Source organism: Alexandromys fortis, unplaced genomic scaffold, assembly GCF_014885135.2.
Source record: "Alexandromys fortis isolate MF-2015 unplaced genomic scaffold, M_Fortis_MF-2015_v1.1 scaffold_217, whole genome shotgun sequence".
NCBI classification, from domain to species: domain Eukaryota; kingdom Metazoa; phylum Chordata; class Mammalia; order Rodentia; family Cricetidae; genus Alexandromys; species Alexandromys fortis.
This window is the reverse complement of record NW_026068098.1, coordinates 1454594-1470719: the sequence shown is the minus strand read 5'-3', so window position 1 is coordinate 1470719 and position 16126 is coordinate 1454594.

The window sequence follows — 16126 nt, the reverse complement described above, 5'->3', positions numbered from 1 at the left end:
ATTCTAATATGGAAGATGATAAAAGCCATATGGAGGGAGCAATAGAAAAGAGAGGGATGAGAAGGCGGGGGGGGGGGGACTACAGTGAGGATGATGGGAATATGAACAGAACACATACACATGAACGGAAACTGTTACCAACCATGTAGCTCGAGTCTTGGAACCCTAGCTAGGCAAAGGAATGAAGATAGGACAGACAGACACAGGGAAGCTGGAGTCTGGTAGGAGTCTGCTTCTACCGCAAACCCAGCATTCTTACTCATTAACAGGGCTTGGTAGCCATCTTTGTAGGAGACCTTTGCAGGTAAGTTAGTCCTTGCACACACTGGACAATCAACTATAACCATTCCTGAGGAAAACTTGGCCACTTCTCCTAAGCCCGGTCCATAAGGACAATGGCTTTGCCAATTTCCCATGGGCCTAAGGCCTTGGGGTCCTCAACACAGCCATGCCATGTCAATAGTGCTCATTCACTAAAGAGTTAATTCGCTCAGCTTCCTCCACTCCCTACAGGAAATGTCATTAATTGTGTTGAGTTGAGCTGGAGAGATGGCTCAGCAGTTAAGAGCACTGGGTATGCTTCCAAAAGACCCAGGCCCGATTCCCAACACCCAAATGGCAGCTCACAACTGTAACTCCAGTTCCAGGGTAGCTGACACCCTCACGCAAACATACATGAAGGTAAAACACCAATGCTCATAAAATAAAATTTAATTTTTTAAAAGATTTAATAAGCCAGGCACTGTGGATGCAGAGGCAGGCAGTTCTCTGAGTTTGAGGCCAGCCTAGTCTTAAACTTACAATTTGAAAATAATGCTTCCAATATCCTATTGCACCTAAAACAGATCTTAGAACAGAGCTGAGTCCTGGGGTTACATAGGGAAACCCTGTCTCGAAAAGCAAAACAAAACAAAAAAAAGTTTTTATAAAAAATATATATATAATTAATACACACTAATAAAAACTTTCAGAGAGGCATGAAGAAGGGACAAAATGATCATTATTAGGCTGAGAGGCTAAGCTCAAAGGTAGAATTGTTTAGTGTGTGTGAGGTGGCTTCAACCTCACCTCTGAAGAAAGAAGTTATTACTTAAAGATTGTATGATTGTGTGCGTGGAAACCCAAAATCATCTGCACAGAGATGGTTAGGACTGCAAGTTTAACAAATTTACCAGCTGAAAGTGGTAAGTGTTTCTGAATCATGAGGCTAGAGAGAGACCGGTGGCTGAGAGCAGTAGCTGCTCTTGCAGATGCGCCCACATGGGGCTCACAGCCATCTGTGGGCACCAGGCATTCATGGGCACATACATACATGCAAGCAAATACTCATGTCGTACAAATTCTAATTGTTCTTAATAAAAACCTGGAGTCAGATATTAGGGGTGAAAGCTGAGAGATCAGGGAAGCGGTGCAGCCCCCCCACTAGAGAGACCTTTTACCTCTACCGAATCCTCAGACCAAAGGGGCGATCCTGACCTCAGACTGCGTCCTCTGAATGACTGCTTCAGACTGCATCCCCAGACTGCAACTGCCTCCACCAGACCTCAGACTGGACTGAGCTCCCGTCTCCTCCTACCTTATATTCCTCTCTCCATCCAGCCACACGCCTTCCTGTCTCCACCTCCCTAGTGCTGGGGTTAAAGGTGTGGGCCACCACTAGTGGCTTAGCTCTGCACACTGATCTTCTCTTTATTTGTTAAAAACAAAATATCACTACACTCATACATTAGTAAAATCTTTTCAAAATATAAAGATAAAATTTAATGTCACCAGTAATTAAAAATGAAAATTAAGAGCTTGGAAGACAAAAGCACTTGTTACCAGCCTGAGTTCTATCCCCAGGACCCACGTGGTAGAAGGAAAGAAGTGATTTCTGCAAGTTGTTCTCTGACCTTTATTTATTCATGGTGGCATCCTCACCGCCCCCCAACACACACTGAAGAAATGAAATAAAAAAATTTAAGTATGTATCAAGAACTCAATAAGATGCCACCATGTGTACTACTGATAACAGGAAGAAAGGCCCCAATTGATGGGTGGTGGGATGCAGAGCTATGCTTGTTTCAAGCCCATGGGAAACAGAAGTTAAACCCGTGGACCTTTAGCTGGATGTCCTTAAATCCTGCTGTGCCCAGCACTCGGGAGGCAGAGGCAGGCAGATCTCTGTGAGTTCAAGGCCAGCCTGGTCTACAAGAGCTAGTTCCAGGACAGGCTCCAAAGCGACAGAGAAACCCTGTCTCGACACCCCCCCCCCTCAAAAAAAGAAAGAAGGAAATCCTGCTGTGCATAGAGAAGACAGCAATATGCTGATGAGCGTTGTTTATAACTGCAAGAGACAAATGAACCAAAACCACAGCAGAACGAGAGACATACAGGGTGTTCATAGAGTGAGGTCCAATGGCAGGTTGTTCAAACACTCAGAAATCTCAAGGTTTTTATTGGGTATTGTAGAAGAATGCATTTGGTATAATGTATCCCTGACTGGCCTGGAACTCACAGAGACCCATCTACCTCTGCCTCTTGAGTGCTGAGTGTGTCACTGCACACCTTGATGTTAACCAACAGCTTTCTGATTGAATTAGGACCCACTCAACAAGAGGGAACTATGCCTAGAAATCTAGCAAATGTCCCAGGTTCGTGAAGTCATGGATCTTGGAGAGGAACCTGCAACCTCCACTGTAGTAAAATCGCATAATTCCTAACTGTATTTTAGATTTTTGTCCTTACACCCTCAGAGAAGTGCAGTTCTTACCCTCATCAAGGAAACTTCTCTGTAACAGAGACAGACCATTACAGCAAACCACAGCCAATCAAAATGCTGAGTTGTGGAGCCCAGTCCCAACAGATAATTTGCATAACGACTCCCACACCTAAGGCTCACGGGTCATTCAGAAGAGTAGGCTAAAAGAGGTAAGTGGATCTCTGTGAGTTCGAGGCCAGCCTAGTCTACAAGAGCTAGTTTCAGGACAGCCTCTAAAGCTGAAAAAGACCGAGAAACCCTGTCTTGAAAAACAAATGGGTGGGATGGGTTGGGATAAGGGGGGACGGGGAGAGAAAAGTGAGAAGGGGAGGATTGGGGGAACTTGGGGAAACAGGAAGACTGGGATAAAGGAAGGTTGGATAGGGGAGCAGGGAAGCACATATCTTAGTAAAGGGAGCCACCTTAGTGTTGGCAAGAGACTTGAACCTAGAGTGGCTCCCAGGAGCCCAAGGCGAGGTCCCCAGTTAGTCCCTTGGGAAGCTGAGGATAGGGAACCTGAAATGACCCTATCCTATAGCAATACTGACGAATATCTTTCATATCACCATAGAACCTTCATCTGGTGATGGATGGAGTTAGAGACAGAGACCCACACTGGAGCACTGGACTGAGCTCCCAAGGTCCCAATGAGGAGCAGATGGAGGGAGAACACGAGCAAGGATGTCAGGATCATGGGGGGTGCACCCACCCACTGAGACAGTGGGGCTGATCTATTGGGAGCTCACCAAGGCCAGCTGGACTGTGACTGAAAAAGCATGGGATAATACCGGACTCTCTGATCATGGCGAACAATTAGGACTGATGAGAAGCCAAGGTCAATGGCAAGGGGTTTTGATCCTACTTCATGTTCCGGCTTGGTGGGAGCCTAGCCAGTTTGGATGTTCACCTTCCTAGACATGGACGGAGGGGGGAGGACCTTGGACTTTCCACAGGGCAGGGAACCCTGACTGCTCTTTGGATTGGAGAGGGAGGGGGAGAGGAGTGGGGGGAGGGGGAGATGAGTGGGGGGAGGGGGAAGGAAATGGGAGGCTGGGAGGAGGTGGAAACTTTTTTTTCCTATTCTCAATTAAAAAAAAAAAAAGAAAGAAACAAGAGATTTTTAAGAGCCAGAGGATTGGGGAGTTACTGTGAGATTGTGTTTCCTAGCAATGTCAGAAGCTACATCCATAAGTCACCAACAAGACTGTTTAAACCCAAGCTGAACAACAATAGACCTGCTAAAGTGGATGAGCAGAGCCCCTGAGGCCTCAACCCTACACAAAGAACTGAAGACAGCTAAGGAATGACTGGGGGTGGAGTAGGAGGGGGTAGCCTTCCCCAGGGAAGAGCACAACAATTGTTTGTCCAATCTCCAATACTCATCCCTGAAAGCCTACAGACAGTGACATCAGATATACTAACCAGGTTTTACTTGTGTATTTAGGAATATATGCGTATAGACAGATGTGTATGGAACAGCAATTAATGAAAGATGGCCATTTGAAAGAGCAAGGAGTTTGTGGGAGGGTCTGGAGGCAGGAAAGGGAAGGGGGAAATGATGCAATTATAATCGCCAAAAGTAAAAGATCGTTTCTTTAAAAAAAGAAAATATCAAAAAAAGTGCAACTTGAAGTTTGTTAACATAAATTAATATCTGAGCAAAACTTGGCAAGTTTTACCTTCTAGCAAGGTATCTTCAACCATGGGAGTCATCTTTACTTGACACCCAAATCCAATGGTAATAAAATATAAAGAACAGCTGGGGGAGGGGAGAGTTGCTAACATGCCTGGCAAAGTAACCCTTTTTCTGTTAGTGTAAAAATATTTATTCTATTGAATTCAGATGATCTAGAGCATGCATGGCTATGGAGTAAATGAATTTGCCATTCCTTTGTAAATGGTTCAGTGGCTGAGAATGGTTTTAGCATTTGTTTGTTTGTTTGTTTTATATCCTGGCTGCAACCCCCTCCTAGCTCCTGCCCCCATCTTACCCTCAACCCCCAAGTCCCTCCCCAAATAATACTTTTTGACAGCCTTACAGGACGTATTTCATCGACTACAGAGCTCATGCACTTAAAGTACACTAATCACCGTCTACCTCAGTGGTAGGGCACATTTAACATATGCATGGCCCTGGGTTTGATTCCTGGCACCAACCAAACAAGTACAGACTTTGATGGCTTTAGTGTTCAGAGCTGTGCAATCATTTCATTTTAGAATAGTTTCTTTTAGGATTTTCTTAGTGTTTATTTTTTATGCATGGATGTTTTGGCCTCCGTGTGTGTGTGTGTGTGTGTGTGTGTGTGTGTGTGTGTGTGTACGTGCAACCCCTGTGGAAGCCAGAGAGGGCTTCTGTAACCAGAGATCCAGCTGGTCTTTAATTCCCATGTGACTGCAGGGAAGCGAACAGACCCTCTGCAAGAACAGTAGATGCTCTTCAGCCCTGAGCCAACCCTCCATAACCTCTTAATTGCCACCCAGTGCCCTTTCCCCCAGCCCCTGGCTCCTCGTCCCTACTCTTGCTTTCTGTCTGCTCTGCGCTAGCTCAGCCATCTCTGAGCCCTGTTTTTTGTTTGTTTTGTTTTTGAGATAGAACCCCCTAGCCCAAGTTATCTTCAAGCTCACTAAGATGGTCTGGAGCTTCTGCTCCTCCTACGTTACTTCCTGTGTGCTGGGATCACAGGTGTACACCATCACGCTCCATTTTTTCAGTATGTGTCAATCATTTACAAAGCTTAATGTTCGCTTACCCCACCCCTACTGATGGACTCTGAATTTGTTTATATTTTTCCTAAGTCCCTATATATGGCTTAGTGATAATCCAATTATGTCTTTTAAATTTAAAAGGGGGGGGGCTCTTGTTTGGTTAAGAGGATGTTGACAGCTTTGTGTTTTCAATACAGTAATCTCTACAGTTAAATGTAAGAAAAACAGGCTCATCATAAAGGTCGAGTTTGGGCAGCATCCATGAATCTGAAGGATTCAATTTATGGCGAATTAATTTGTATGAGCCAGCAAGTTTATATTTTTGCCTAGAGTAGCAAACTTTGTTGTTTGTGATTTGAAGTTCTCCCTGTAGTGTGAGGATTCCTCTGTTAGTGTTTCAGGGTGGGAGACTTGGGTTTTACTGCAATGGAAACTGTAGACTGCTGTGATTGTCGTGGGTGCCAAGGACCCATACAGAACTCGGGGAGTGCGCCTCTGTCCTGGCTAGCTTTATGTAAATTAGGAATACAGGCTAAGGTTTTGCGTATCTTCAATCTGATGCTATTACGTTTCATCAGAGGTCTGAAATTGACACACATTAACCTATACATCTTTAAGCCTTTTTCAAAATTACACTTGATATGAGCTTGGTACTAAACTACATTATTACAGTTCAGAAGCTGGCAAGTGGGGTAGTGTTTCCATGGAAACCTTAATGTAATATTCCCTTGCTTTCATTTAAATTTCATTTTTAATATTGCATTAACATTTTTGCATTTAATGGGTAGATATTTGAGTTAATAGTGAAGTGCCCACTCTCATATAAATAAAATATAAGAAATGAAAATGTGATTTTTCTTCTGAGGAACAAATGAACATGTAATCCAAGATGATGTAGAAATAACAGTACTTGAGTTTTAAATTACTGGGTTCCATTCATTTATTTCAGGACTTCTTAAGGGATCTCTGTGAAAGATGAAAGAGTGTTTGTGGATGGTTACACAGATCCTGTCTGTAACATCCCCAATGCAGTTCCTAATTCCTGGAGCCTCGTTGGAAGGTAATTGACTGTGCCCTGATTTATTCTTCGACATTTTTCTGACTGGATGACTTCTAAAGGCTCCTTTCCTCTGCGAGTCCTTATTGGTGTCGTTTATAGGGTGATACACTTTGTCTTACTTAACAGCAGTTATATTACCAAGTAAGGCTTATCTATTTGAATCCATTATATAAAAGTCTAACATACTACAGATAAATTCCAGAATACTATGTACTCTTTTCTTTTTCATACTATGCATTCTTGACCGCACACAGTGTGCCTGCATAAGGTTGTAAATACAGTATTGAAAGATCTAAGCAAATAGGGTCAGGAGAGATGTCTCAGTGGGTAAGGCATTGACTAGGCTGCAAAGGACCTGAGTTTGGTACCCAGCACCCACTTAAAGCTGAGTACAATGGCTCCCCTTTGTGTCCCCAGCCATGGAAACAGAAGGAGACAGGCAAATCCTGGGGCTTGCTGGCCAGCCAGTCTAGCCACAATGGCGAGCTCAGATTTAGTGAGAGACTTTGTCTCAAAGCCAAAAAAAGTGGAGGGCTGGAGAGGTGGCTCAGCAGTTGAGAGCACTGGCTGTCCTTACAGAGGACCAGGGTTCAACTCTAAGCATGCACATGGCAGCTCACGACCATCTATAAGTCCAGTTCCGGGGATCTGGTGTCCTCTATCCTCTTCTGCCCTCTGTGGGCACTGAACACACATGTAGAACACATACATACATACATACATACATACATACATACATACATACATACATTAATTAAAAATAAAGTGGAAAGTAATGTAGGAAGATACCCAACATTGACCTGTGGCTTACACACATCTTCTCTCTCTCTCTCTCTCTCTCTCTCTCTCTCTCTCTCTCTCTCATAAACCCACATGCAAAATGTTAAATAAAGCTTCTTTGGAAAAAAAGAAGAAAGTCTAAATAGATGTAGTAGTTTGAATAAGAATGGCCCCATAGGTTCATGTATTTGAATGTCTAGTCACCAGGGAGTGGCACTACTTGAGAAGGATTAGGAGGTATGGCTGTGTTGGAAGAAATGCATCAGTGGGAGTGGCCTTTGAGGTTTCAGAAGCCCAAGCTGGACATAGAATTGCTCTCATCCTGTTGCCTACAGATTCAGACATAGAACTCTCAGGTACTTTTTCAGCACCGTGTCTGTCTGTCTGTCTGTCTGTCTGTCTGTCTGCATGTCACTGGGCTCCCTGCCATGACAATAATGGACTAAACCTCTGGAACTGTAAGCTAGCCTCAATTAAATGCTTTCTGAGAGTTACTTTGGTCATGGGTCTCTTCACAGCAACAGAACACTGACTAAGACACATGTGTAAAATCTGTGGGCAATGGAGTCTATGCTTGGCGTGGACACTCGACTGTCAGTACTCTGCAGCTCTTGAGCTGGACACTGCGACATGTGTGTGGTCACAGTGTGTGGGAGGCTAAGGTAGGATTGCCTTGATTGGAGGCCAGCCTGAACTACAGAGTACCAGGCCAACCAGGGCTCAGCCCAAATGACTTTAAAGAAACCAGGCTTTGAGTCCGGCTGCCGTACTGCAATAAGTGTCCTTTGTCCCATGAGTAAGGAGCGGAGTTAAGATCATGGGCTTTCATTTTACCCCCATTCTTCCTAAACTTGGAAAATTATACATCCATTCAAACCCTTTCAGATTTTTCATTATTAGTTCAATTAATGGCAAATTAATTAATTTCTGATATATTAGTATTTTAAGTATATTTGTTTGTGTATACCAGTGTCTCTGTGCACCTGAGGCCAGAAGAAGGCACTAGGTGTCCTCCATTACTCTCCACCTGCTCCTTTGAAGCAAGGTCTCTCCCTGAATCTGGCACCTACATTATCTCTGCTAGGTTGGAGCCAGCAAACCCTAGCAATCCTTCATCTTTGTCCTCTGGAGTTACAGTTACAGGTGTGGGGGATGCCAGGGTCAGGACATAAGCTAGGACCCAGATTCCATGTCTAATGATGGGGAAGCAAGCACGCCTAACCACAGAGCCATCCCGCTAGCCCCCAGACTAGCAGGTTAGGATAGAAATACTTATGAAATATACCCAACAAGACTTACATTTCAGAAGGGGAAAAGAAGGGTGATTGCCAGTCTGGAAGCAAATGAGGAACTGCTTGATGGGTACATGTTTCCAGCTTTGCAAGATGAAAAGATTTCTTACGTTGCTTGCAGTGATGTGTATGTACTTACCACAGTTACAATGGTTAGCACAGTAAACGCACATGTATATGGCCACACTGAAAAATTCAAAGTAAATTTCAGAAGTAAAGCTCGTGTTTAACAGTTAGAAGTTTACATTAGTTCTAGTTTTTATTTGGTTTTATTTCTATTCTTCCCCCATGAAATTTTAATCTAATCGATTTACTTCTTTGATCATTATTTTATCAGCCTTAGCCAAATTATATGTCTCTGTAACAAATATGTGTATATAAGTTTAAATTTGAGACAGTTTCCCCTTTGACCTCACAGCACCAAGTATTTAGTAATTGGTTTAAAAAGTCTGAGGATCAGCAGGGGTTGTGGCTTGGTTGGTAGAGTGTCTGCCTAGCATGCAGGAAACCCTGGGGTTCTATGCTTAAATGGGCATATGTTACACTCCTGTAAGCCCAGCACACTGAAGGGAGAGACAGGACGTGCATGACTCAAATAAAGAAAAGTTATGAGCACAATCTCTGTTGCCGAAAGCAGCCAAAGGGTTTCATTTGTTGATAAAAATAGATGTGATGGTTGGTTTCAATGCCAACTTGGTAGGATTTGGAATCACCTCAGAGCTACACCTTGGATGTATCTATGAGAATGTCTCCAGAGAGTTTCAACTTGGGGAGAACTCCCCATAAATATGGGTAGCACCTTCCCATGGACTGATGCCCTAGATCAAGAGGACTGGCTGCAGGAGCATCCTTTTTGTACCACCCACGACTGTGGATAAAGGGTGGCTACTTCCCTGACACTCCCGTAACCTCAGCTTTTTCCGTGAAGGACGCACCTTCAAACCATAAGTCCAAATAAACCTCTCTTCCCTTGTTTTGGTTTGTGGTGGGTATTTGGTCACAGAGGTGAGACAGTAACTCACACAGAATGCTGGACCAAGAAGTGCAGCACTGATGTCACCGCCAGACTGGTTTCTTCGGGAGGGCTAGGAAACAGAGCACTGTAAGCGGAGCTTAATGGAGTGCCAAAGACCAGGACAACAAGAGAAATGCAGACAGAGATCCCCAGCTCGGGATGTGTCAGGAGAACGGGAACTCCATCGGGACCTGGACCCGAGGCCATCATGCATGCTGTATTCTGGCAAAGAACCCTGAGGACTTGGTAAGGTTGAATTCAAAAGTGGCAGACTGGCTTGTTTGGTGGAGCAAATTCCAAGACAGCACAGTGCGAGGCTGTGGTGTGGTTCCTGCTCACGCTCACCTGGACTGCAGAGCAGCCAGAGCAGAAAGAGAGGGAAGCCTGAGGTGTGGCAGGGAAGGAATATAAACTTCAAGCTGCGGGCAGGGCAGAGGCAGACAAAGCACTGGAACCACAGGAAAGATCCCGCCCACAACCGGCGCTTGTAAAAATGCACGTTCACCCATAAAGGGGAGAGACCCAATTGCAAATGGCGCTGAAGATAGTCCCTGCTTGAGAGTAACTGCTTCCGGATGTGTCCCTGTTATGCCCAGGTCGCAGTCACCCAAACACCAACCAGAAGACTGAGTCCCATATGTAAAAGCAGAGAGCCTTTATTCAAGTTCAAACCTGGATTCTCCGTGTGTCCAATGCACTGGCGCAATCAGAGAACCCCAAGCTCAGTTGGGGTAGGATTTTTATAATAGCAGAGATTGAGGGAGGGATTTCTAAGGTTCAGGACCTCTGATTGGCTGACATGTGTCTAGGGGTGCCCTGCTGGAAGGGGATGGGTGTGAGCTGGGCTAAGGGGCATCAGGTAAGCCTATCTGTAATGGTTGAAACGTTAGAAGTTTCCTTTGGAACATTAGGTACTCTCCCTTTGGATGGTTTGTTCCCGGGTGTTCTCAATTTGTGGTCTTTTCTGGAACCAGGTAATCTGAAACTCAGGCCTCTATTAAGCTTGTCATGGCTGGGTCCTACAGTCTCCAGGTTCAGCCACCAAGGTACTCAAAGGCCATTCCAGCTGTGGTGGATAGGAGCTGGGCTACAATGAAGCTGCCAACAGAACTTGACAGCCTCATCCATGCGGTGCTGGTTTTGCATGTTATGGAGTCATGGAGACTTTGCAGCAAGGTTCTAGGAAGCCTTTGAGGCTGAGCCAGATATAGCAGGGTTGCCTTGCCTTCCTCCTTCTAAAGGGGTTGTGCCCAGATGAGGCTCCATGTGAGCTCTGTGTCCCCCTCCCCATAGGCTCCCACTTCCCATTTCACAAGTTGTTTACGTGGAAGCTTCTCTTGCTTTTGTTTTCCTGGAAGATATGAGTCAAGACAACTCATATGTGAACATTGTTTCATAAGCAGCTATGATTAAGTCCTTAGATTAAAGTCCCAGAACTATTACTGCTACTTATAATAAGATCATTTCAGCCAAATGTAGTGGCACATGCCGTATTCTCAGCACTTGGGAGGGGAGACAGGGAGATCGACACAAATTTGAGTCTAGACTGGGCTACATAGTGAGACCCTGTATAAATGAACAAAGACCACTTTTCCAACATGTAAATAATTGTGCATTTTATATTCTGTTAATACACATTAATTACAGGCATTTTATAAAACAAGGAAAATTTTAAATGATATTAATGCTATTGTTACATCTCATTTCAGGTTCCTTAACCGTTATAATAGTTTAAAACAGTTTGGGGAGGGCTGGAGAGAGTTCACACTGGTCTTGCAGAAACCCAAGGTCAGTCCATAGCACCTGTGTCAGGCAGCTCACAACTGCCTGTTACTCAGGCTCTAGGGAGTTTGATGCCCCTGGCCTTCACAGGCACCCCACACATGAGCACCAGCCTACACACAGCCACATAATTAAAAATAACTGCTTTAGAAATCTTTTAAAACATTTATTTCATTGGCTGGTTCCAGAATTTCTCGTAAGAGGACAAAACAATAAGCCAGGTCCAATTCTGTTATATCCTAACAGGACATTAACTGTAGGAACTCTCATTTTTCTGTAATAACTTACTTAATGTTGCAAGGAGCCTTGTGCTAGCCTAGAATTATATCAGTGTTAAATGTGGAGACAGACTAAAGGCACTCATACTCACACATCACAGATACGATAATAAGTAATTTTCAAAATATGTTATCAGGCTTGTGGTGATCTGAATGTAAATGCCCCCCATAGACTCAGGGAGTCTATTAGGAGATTTGGCTTTGTTGGAGTAGGTGTGGCCTTGTCGGAGGAAGTGTGTCACTGTGGGGGTGGGCTTTGAGGTTTCAAACATTCAAGCTGGTCCTAGTGTCTGGTTCTCTCTCTTGCTGCTGCCTGCTGGTTCAGATATAGAACTCTCGGCTCCTTCTCCAGCACCATGTCTGCCTATGCACTGCCATGCTTCCTGCCATGATGACTAAACTCTGAAGCTATAAGCCAGCCCCAATTAACTGTTTTCCTTTAGGAGAGTTGAAACTATAAGCCAGCCCCAATTAACTGTTTTCCTTTAGGAGAGTTGCCCTGGTGTGGCATCTCTTCATAGCAAGAGATAAAACTCTAACTAGAACAGAAATTGGTACCAGGGACTAGGGTATTACTGTGGTAGGCTGGACCGTGCTTTCGTTTTGAAGAATATGGAACACTTTGGGACTCTGGGCAAGAAAAGCGGTTGAATGCTTGAAGTGGTGCTTAGTGGGTCACACTCGTAGAGGCATGGATGACAATGGTGCTGAGCGGGGTTTGAACTGAGGGACCTGGCTCAGGTTTTAGAGAGGAATATTAGGATGCAGCCTAAGATCACTCTTGTGATATTTTAGTAAAGTATATAGTTGCTTTCTGCTCTTGTCCAAAAAAATCTGCCTGAGGCTAAAGTGAAGAGTTTTGGATTAACAGCATAGGCAGAGGAGATTTCCAGACAGCCTTGTATTGACTGTGGCCACACTGGGCAGATCTATAATAAGAAGGAGCAAGCTGAGCAAGGAAAAATATAAGATGTACAATTTGAGGAGAAAAGGAGCACCAAATCCTGTGTTCAAGGAGTTCAACAAACTGAAGAAAAGCCTGATGCTAATGGGATAGAGTGCTGACTTCAGGGCAAGACCCCACCCAGCTAAGCTTCCAGTTTCTGAAGAGAAATTAAAGCTCACCTTTAATCCCAGAACTTGGGAGGAAGAGTCAGGTGGATCTCTAAGTTGGAGGCTAGCCTGGTCCATAGAGCAAGTTCCAGGACAGCCAAGCTTAGTCAGTGAAGGAAACCAGCAAAACCAGAGAGCTGGTGGAAATGTATTTGAACAAGGAGGCTGTGTTCCAGCCCCAGCAAACAGCAGAACTTGGTAGCTGCAGCCACGGAGTTCTGACTTTAGAGTCAAGGACAGAAGAAAGGGGTTGTGAACTCTCCCTCTGTGACTAAGAAAAGCCACTGAGGCCAGATGTGTGTCAGGGTGTCCCTGCATGGAGACCTAGAAAAGCCATTGTATGAAGCTATGAAGCCTGGATTGCCTTGGAGATCCCTAAGATGCTGGAGATGCCAGGGCCATGAGATATCTGCTAAGGAGAGCTGCTAACAGGGAGTGAACCAGCCCAAGAGAAAGCAGTGTGTCCCAGTCAACAAAGCAGAAAGGAGTTGATATAAAGAGCGCTTTGACATCAGACATGGAGACGCAGAGTCTGGAGTTTGCCCCGCTGGGTTCAGTCTTGTTTCGGTCCGGTACTTCCTCACTGAGCTCCCTTCCCTCCATTTTGGAACAGTAATGTATATCCTGTCATAAATACATAACAGTAATGTATATTTATGTTGGAAGTATGTAATTTTTTTCCAAGACAGGGTTTTTTTTCTGTCACCCTGGCTGTCCTGGAACTAGCTAGCTCTGTAGACCAAGTTAGTCTTGAACTCACAGAGATCCACCTGCCTCTACCTCACAAGTGCTGGGATGAAAGGTGTGACTCATCACACCTAGCTGAACTTTAGACTTTTAAACATTGTTGAGACTGTGATAGACTATGGAGACTTCTGAAGTTGGCCTGAATGCATTTTTGCATTATGATATGTCTATAAGCCTTTGGGGACCAGGGACTGGAATGTGGTGGTCTGAATGAAAATGTCCTCTATAGACTCATAGGGATTGGCACCCTTACAAGGTGTGGCCTTTGCTGGAAAAAGTGTGTCACTGGGGGTGGACTTTGAGGTTTCAGATGTTCAAGCTGGTCCCAGTATTAGGTTCTCTCTCTTCCTACCACCTGCTGATCCAGATGGAGAACTCTTGTCTCCTCCAGCACCATGTCTGCCTGTGTGCCACCATGCTTCCTGCCATGATGATAATGGACTAAACCTCTGATGTTGTAAGCGAGCTCCAGTTAAATGCTTTCCTTTATAAGAGCTGCTATGGTCATGCTGTCTCTACAGCATTAAAACAAGACAAAACTGGTGGTATGGCTGGGTTGGTAGACTTCATACCTAGCCTGCCCACGGCCTTCAGTTTTCTCTCCAGCACAATGTAAAGTGGGTACAGAAGCACACACCCGCAACCCCAACACCCAGGAGATGGAAGCAAGAAAAGTGGATGGTCAGGCCAACCTGGGTTACTTAGTCTTAAAAAAGATAAAAAGATGAAGAAGAAGAAGAAGAAGAAGAAGAAGAAGAAGAAGAAGAAGAAGAAGAAGAAGAAGAAGAAGAAGAAGAAGAAGTCTTTGACACACGCCTTTAATCACAGCACTCAGGAGGCAGAGGCAAGCTCCTGGTCTACAGAGCAAGTTCCAGGACAGCCAGGGCTGCACAGAGAAACCCTGTCTGAAAACAAACAAACAAAAAACACCATCTGTCACTTCTTATAATTTAGCATATATTTTCTAGTAAATGCAATCATTTTGAGAGAAATCATTCTGAAAAAAGACATCAGTCCTTTGTTTCTTTGTAGGGAGTTTTCCTGTCAGAGTCCTGTGAGACCCAACTAGCATGCCCCTTTCTCCAGAGAGCCTCTCCTAGCTTCCCCTAAGTCAAGTCTGACCCAGTCACTTTTCCTCTGTGTCCCCATGTGTGCACTTGGCTCTGCATGCAGATTTTCTTGTATTAAATATTCCACATTTGGCCAGCAAGATGGTTTAGCAGCCAGGCCTGACGACTCAAGTCTCATCCCTGGGGCTCACAGTGGAAGGAGAGACCCCACTCCCTTAGATCATTCTTTCTTCTCTGATCACCATACATGTACCACAGCTCGCTCTCTCTCTCTCTCTCTCTCTCTCTCTCTCTCTCCCCACACACACACACACACACACACACACACAAACACAAAGTGTAATATTAAGAAATCTCAAAATACGTTTACAGGTTGGAGAGTGGGCCCAGTGGTTAATGGCACTAACCCTTGCAGCACCTGGGTTCAGTTCCCAGAACCACAAGTGATCTGTAGCCATCTGTCACTCTAGTTCTAGGGGATCCGATGGCCTCTGCTGGCCTCTAGGCACACCATTCATACGATGACAGACATACATGCATGCAGAATCCCATACAACAGAAAATGGAAAATAGACAATTAGCTCGGCCTGGTGGCACGTGCCTTTAATGCCAGTGCTCAGGAGGCTGAGGCAAAAAGAGTTTGAGGCCAGCCTGGTTTGAATAGTGAGCTCCAGGCCAACCAAGGCTTCATAGAGAGGCTCTGTCTCAAAATAAACAAACAAACAAACAAACAAACAAAAATAAATTAGTAAGCAAGGGGAAAAAACCCACAAAATTATTCTTTTACCCTTATTTTGACTTTTGCTTCCAAAGTCAGGTTGACTAGCTACAGCAGAACATGCACTGTCACAACCACAGCTGACCTCCTCCCAAACCTCTTCTTGGCTTTTTCCTTCACTGCTGAGTACTGAAATAGACGGCCAGAGAGATTTTCCAGATAGTTCTTGTAGATAATCCCTCTGCCAGCAGCATGTATTCAGCCTTCTGTGTGAAGAGCATACTCCACAGGGTACATGAACCCATCATGATCTGGGGAGTGTCCAGCAAAGCTCTATGCCATTTCCAACAAGCAGCGAGGAAATATCCCAAGGGTGAGGAGATGATGTTAGCCCACAAGCACCTTGCCAGGTAAGCGGACAAAACCCACATGGCCTTCGTCACCTTACCATCCAAAGGTGCTCTCTCTGCACAGTGGCTAATGCTGGACGAGTAAGACACTGCAGGCCTAGACCTCAGACCCAAATTCCAGACGCTGACCTCACGAGAGAACATTTCTTTAAGGGAAAACACCAGGAGTTTTCTCTGAGGAAAACTGTCTTTCTCAGCACAGACATTTTATTTGACCTCTATTGAGATGTTCAAGGCTGAGTTCACCTAGGAGTGCTGTTGACACTCCTAGGCAGAGTGAGAGGCAGAGGCAGGAGGAGCTGGTGCTCAAAGTCATCCTCAAGTACAGAGCAAGTTCACGGCCAGCCTGCGCTACGCGAGCTATCTCAATAACGTAAACAAATAAATGAATGGCCTGGCTGGACCCTTCCCGCCC